The sequence below is a fragment of the Scyliorhinus canicula genome, chromosome 19 (assembly GCF_902713615.1).
Source record: "Scyliorhinus canicula chromosome 19, sScyCan1.1, whole genome shotgun sequence".
In the NCBI taxonomy this organism is placed as follows: Eukaryota; Metazoa; Chordata; class Chondrichthyes; order Carcharhiniformes; family Scyliorhinidae; genus Scyliorhinus; species Scyliorhinus canicula.
In genome coordinates this window covers 91,270,283-91,276,548 of record NC_052164.1, presented here as the reverse complement: position 1 = coordinate 91,276,548, position 6,266 = coordinate 91,270,283, and the positions used below count along the sequence as shown (strand labels likewise).

General features: G+C 46.0%; 1 long non-coding RNA gene across 1 annotated transcript in view; it reads left to right on the top strand.

Moving 5' to 3' along the window:
- Positions 1–331: 331 nt before the first annotated feature.
- The window catches only part of LOC119954467, a 100,258-nt gene continuing 94,323 nt past the window's right edge, over positions 332–6,266 (top strand). The window contains exon 1 of the long non-coding RNA XR_005458248.1: positions 332–515. This is a non-coding gene — a long non-coding RNA (uncharacterized LOC119954467). The remainder of the gene's footprint in view (positions 516–6,266) is intronic.

Here is a 6,266-nt window from a genome sequence, read left to right as displayed (position 1 = left end):
TCACTTCTGCCTGGGGTGGGATGTAGACAGCTGTGATAATGGCTGAAGTGATCTCCCATGGAAGCTAGTACAGGCGGCACTTCACAGTCAGGTATTCCAGGTCCGAGGAGCAGTACTTCACCAGGGTCACCACGTCTGAGCACCAGGAGAAGTTGATGAGGAGACAAAACCCTCCATCCTTTGCTTTGCCCGATGATGCCATGCAGTCCATCCGGTGAATTGAGAAGCCTTCAGATTGTATGGCATAGTCCAGTGAGGAGGGGGTGAGCCATATCCCCGTGAAATAGAGCACACAGCAGTGTCTTACTTCTCTCTGAGAGGTAAGTCTGGCGTTAAGCTCGTCCAGCTTATTTTCGATCACTTGGACGTTTGCCAGGAATATGCTCGGGAGAGGAGATTTGAAACGTTGTTGATTTAGTCTCACCTGCAGACCGCCGTGTTCCTCTCGCTTTGTCAGTCAGCAGCTCTTCTGGATGGTCCTGGGATCCGATGGGAGAAGTCTGATCTTGATGAAGGTAAGTGGTTGCGCCTGGCAGGGTCCTGGGTGCTGTTTCCAATTTTGGGGTCATGTATGGCGGGATCCTGGGTGCTGTTTGTGATTTGTGGTTTGCCGGGGGGGGCAAGTTTACAATCCATACGGGCCCCGGGGATCCGTGAGTACGGGTCTACCTTTCAGTGTTCTCGTTTCCTCCGCCGTTTTAGGGGTCTTTAGTCCGGGTTTGCGTCACAGGCAGGGTCTTCCTGGGTCAGGTTAGTCCGGGTCTCATGTTTTGTTCCAGCGTTGGTGGTCTGGTCGGACGCTCCTGGTATCAGGCCTTGGAATAGGTCTGGTCGGGCCTCCATGGGGATTCTCCGTTCCTCCATCTGCTGGTAAGTCGGGGCGCTGGGCGAGCCTCTCTGAGTTGGCCCGGGCCAGGTCTTGTGGTCAGGCATTCCAGCAGCTGGATTGGGCGGTTTGGACGCTGGCGTCGATTCCCAGGCTGGGTCGGGTCCTGCGCGAGGTCGGGATTGGGCTTCTGGTTTGGGCCTCACCTGCTTCTAGGTGTAGTTCGTTAACCTTTTACTGTCACTGGAGGCCGGTCCTCCTCGTCACACTCCCGGAGTTCACAGTTGCCACCAACTCGTCCCAGGCAGCACTGGCTGTCCTGTAACAAACTCGCCACCCTTGGGGGAACAGGACATCCCTCCGAGCATCCACCACACCTTGGAGCCTCCCCAGATCTGCATTGCCAAATCTTGGGGCCGGTCTCCTGGAGTCCATTGTTGTGAGCTGACTGGGTTTGGCTGTGCAAGTGCAGCTGAAGTGTTGCCCTACCTTGTGAGCGTGGGGCTAGCGAGTGTGGTCCTGGCGAATCGGCTGGTGAGCCTTCATTTGCCCCGTGGAGCCTCATTAAGTTGGGTAATTAATGTTGAATAGAATTGCCGGCCGAGCGCCGGGAAGCTCGCGGCAGTTCCCGCTCGCTACCACACTTAGAGACATTTCCGGAGAATCGCGCTCATTGTTTGAAACCAGTTGTTGATGTGCTATCATCAGTTTTTGTGAAATGACCACGATGAATTTCAACATCACCACGTCACTGACATTCATTTTAACCCTAAAAGCCTTGCCTGGGACTATTGTGTGCTCTGGGTTACTGCAGACATTTTGTATTTCGCAGGGACTGTTCTGGCCAACAGCCATTTACAGAACTCCCGGTTTGGTTGGCTCACTACGAGCTTTTTGCTGAAGAATTAAATTAGCAATGTTATCATTGTAGGATTACTGGAATTTAATCTTCAGTGTGTTACAGAAAACTAATACCTCTCTGTTTATGGCAGTAAGCAGCTTTTCTATATCTAAACCCAAGCGCATGTAGCTTTTTTCATAAACAGATATTTGAAAACTTGTTTATTAGTCAGTATTTCCTTTCATGCTTTTTGTAATATTCAAATTCATTCTTTTATCTATACTTTGTTGGCTATTCATTTTCCTAGGTATTCTATGCAGAGATAGAGCAGAAGGGATTAAGAGATTTACTTCCATTATTATAGGATTTAAGTAACCAGAAATTTTTAAACTGTTAAATAGTTCCCCTGTCAGGCCAAATTTACCCAATATAAGGTGCATTAATTGCTTATGCCACTTTTAAGTGAGTTCTAACTCCCCCCCCCCCCTCCCCCCCACCCCATTTTAGTCAAGTGGGGAAGGCAGTAAGAGAGGAATATAATTTAACATTAAGCAGGTTTCCAAATTTCTAAAAACAGAAGAATATGCAAATTATTCCAGCTTTGACTTTCATGTTTTGGCAATGCGCAGTGTTTTATTAATATTGCTCTTGAACCATATGCAAACTGCTTTTCCCTCTCTACTTTATGGAGGCAGTGAAAGATGACTTGGGGATCAGAACTTTGACAATGTGTTATTCATCTGCAGCCTTACAGTGCCCAAGCCAAATAGTGACCTTAGCCAATGTCAACAAATTTATTGCGCTTCCAGCCGAAACAGGAGAACTGTATCACTGATTAAGTCCAAGAGACCGGAATTTCCCATGTGTTTTGTGCTCAGAGACATGGATAACTGGGAGTAAAGAAGATATTTAGCAGGAAGCATTGGGGAAACTCCGATACAAGTTCGTGACTCCTCACGCTCAAACATCCTTGCTTCTTTGAGTCTGAACACTGCACCTGAATGCACATGTTCATGTGAAATCTGTCAATGGTCACGTGTCGCATTTTACAAAAGCAGAAAGCTAACAACTGCGAGGGGCAATCAAAATATTTTTCACTGTTGTCGTCTGGTACCTTCAATTTTTAAAAAAATTTAGAGTACCCAATTTGTTTTTTCCAATTAAGGGGCAATTTAGCGTGGCCAATCCACCGAGCCTGCACATCGTTTTGGGTTGTGGGGGCGAAACCCACGCAAACACGGGGAGAATGTGCAAACACAGTGACCCAGAGCCGGGATCAAACCTGGGACCTCGGTGCCGTGAGGCAGCAGGGCTAACCCACTGCGCCACCCTGCTGCCCCTGGTGCCTTCCTTTTAGGTTGAGTTGATTTCATTGCAATCTTTGTAGTTCAGTGTGCGAGGCACAGTGTGTGTCCAATGACACTGGAGAAAGTGGCCAAGTTTTCGCAGTTCAGTCAGAGCTGATGGACACTGATTAGAATGAAAAGCAGCTCCCTGTGATGCAGTGTTACAAGGTGCATCATGACTATTCTCCCTGGATAATGAGGCATTGAGCTACTGGTGCGAATTATTTCTAATTCACTATAGCACCCTTTTCAACTCCACTGTTGCAAAAATCATGGACCTATTGACAACATATTTTGTTGAGCCTGAAAGCAATTTTGATGACATTGAATGTGTTGAGTATGGAAAATACCTCCAACTGATGACAAAAACGATGTCGCATTTAAAAGCAGCTAAACAAGGTCATTACCCCTTTTCAGACTGTGATTTTGGAAGCTGTAATGGCCCCAAATTGCAGTCTTTAACAGCTGCTGTTGGTTAAGAAGCTGACCAAAGTGTGTTGGCCTTCATTTCAGTTTCACATCATTTTACTGTAATCTTTGCCATTTTCAAATGCTTTCGGCTGTATTTTGTTTTCATTCGCAGTCCGGTCCATGAGACATGCCCCAGTACATTCAGTATGCAGTCTGAATACAGAGGTCATCAGCTTGCAAGTAAAGTGTCTCTGTCTCTGCTTTAAACAAATCTCTGAATGGCTTTGCAGCACAGCGCGATTTAATAAGTGAATCTCTCCCAGCATATGCCAGTAGAATTCCCAACACGTCTGACCTTAGCATATTAGGATTTTTGGAAACATCAGATGAGAGCGATAAAACATTGCACAGCAGGGTTCACTGCTTTGTTCCTAACTTCTACTCTAAGCTGGCAGCTCTTTCTTGACACTCAACAAGACTTGCATAAAAAAAGATTATTCCTCGTAGCTGATTGAAAGAGCTTGATGGGTTATATATAGGTTATTCCTAATAATCTGCTCCTGAGGAGGTAATCATATTGCTGCCCAGCTGTTAATAGGACAACACATCAAATCATATTGGCCTAAATTTTGCCAAAAATATAACAACACGTGAGCATGCTATTAATACGTGTGTTGGCCAACAAGTAGTGGTGAGGATGAGATACATTTTGAAATGTTGTGGGCTGATTTTTGTCGTTTTGCTGTTAGCTCTGTGAAAGAACAATCTCACTGTTCCTCTGCTTCCTCTGACTATCACCGAAACTAGGAAGATTGGGCCATTCGGCTCTTCGAGCCTGCTCCATCATTCATTATGATCATGACTGATCCTCGATGATAACGCCATCTACGTGCTATATGTACCACCAACAAGATGCACAGCAGTATATCGTCAAAGTTCCTCAGCTTCCAAACCCATGACCACTGCCATCTAGAAGGACAAGGACAGCAGATATTTGGAAACACCACCACCTGGCGTCACTCCAAGTCACTCACCACCCCGACTAGGAAATATATCGTCGATCCTTCACTCTCCCTGGGTCAAAACCCCAGGACTCCCTCCCTCACAGCACTGTAAGTGTACCTCCACCTCAAGGACTGCAGCAGTTCAAGAAGCTCAACACCACTTTCCGAAGGGCAATTAGGGATGGGCAATAAATGCTGGTGATGCCCAGATCCCCATATATGAATTTAGAACAAATTCTGCTTTATGCCCATACCCCTTGATGCCATCGATCAGTTTGAATTGAAGGGTTTCCTTTGGAGTTTAGTTTCCTCTCAGTTTTGTTGTTCCCCTCGTGCCGCCAATGATTTGTTCTTGCTGACCATAATCCTTCTAAAAATTGTCCACTTTGGTGAGGGCCTGGCAACCCTTCCAGGATCTCACTAAAGTGGACAACTTCCGCCAGTGAACAGAAGCAGTGACTATTCAATCACGGGACTTATCGAAAAGAAATGACAGATTCGGAAAGAAAATCAGCGTATCCATCGAGGCTGGCACTAAAACCTTCCCATTGTTCCATCCAGTTATTCTGGTATTTTCACCTCCAATGCACAGGATGAGATCATCATTTGGAGTTATTCCTTGACTGACTCTCCAAGTTTGGTTTTATCGGCAAACTTGACTAGCTTGATTGGAGTCTAAATCAACGAACAAAGTCAGAAATTGTAGTAGTCACGACACCAATCCCACTGAATAACTCCCCCACCTGTCATCTGACAAGTAACCACATTTTTCTACATTTATTTGTTTGCAAGGTTTATCCTGAATCCCTAATATTTTGAATTTAACTCAGGCCGGGTTGGTTGGCTCCCCATGGTGGATGCGGCCAGCCAGTTAAACATCCATAGAATTCAGGAGATCTTGCCGGATGGAGGAGCCAAAAATTCCCGGCCTAAGTTTTTCACATGTACTTCGGGTAAATGCCGACTGGAAATCTAAGTACAAATAAACTCAGTTCTAGCTTTGTCTGACATTGATACTAGTAATGATCAGAAGTAGACCACTTGGTTGATTGTTCTCATTCTATTCCAACAACACGCTCTGAATAACACTGGCCCCTTGCACATGCCCATTGGCAGTCAGGTCTTTAACTACCTCACCCTTCAGGCTATGACATACCCCTTAACCTCTCCACCTGCAACACGTCCTTCGAGACCCTTCTGAAAACTATCTAATGTCTACTTCTTTGGCTCGCTGACCATTTTTTTTATTATCCCTCTGTGAGAGTGCCTTGGGCAGTTCTTCCACATTAGCGGTATTGAATAAATGCAAGTTGGTGTTCCTGTCAGCTCAGAAACCATTCTAGTTGCTCCAATGCCAGTCCAGCGAATATCAGCAGGCTCAGTACACAATAGGAATTAAAATGGGATCTTTCTGTTTGGTGAACTCAGCTGCTCATGAGGCTAACAATTTTGTTTGTGAAAAGAATTAGAAGTCCCAATCTGAGGTAGTTTTTTCAAATTAATTTACGGGATGTGGACATCGCTGGTTAGGCCAGCATTTATTGCCCATCCCTAGTTGCCCTTCAAAGGGTGGTGGTGAGCTGCCTTCTTGAACCGCTGCAGGCCTTGAGGTGTAGATGCACCTTTGGTGCGGTTAGGGAGGGAGTTCCAGGATGTTGCCCCAGCGACAGTGAAGGCAAGGCGATATATTTCCAAGTCAGAGTGGTGAGTAACTTGGAGGGGAACCTCCAGGTGTCTGCTGCTCTTGTCTTTCTAGATGGTGATGGTCATGGGTTTGGAAGATGGTGTCTACGGAACCTTAGTGAGTTACTGCAGTGCATCTTGTAGATGGTACACAC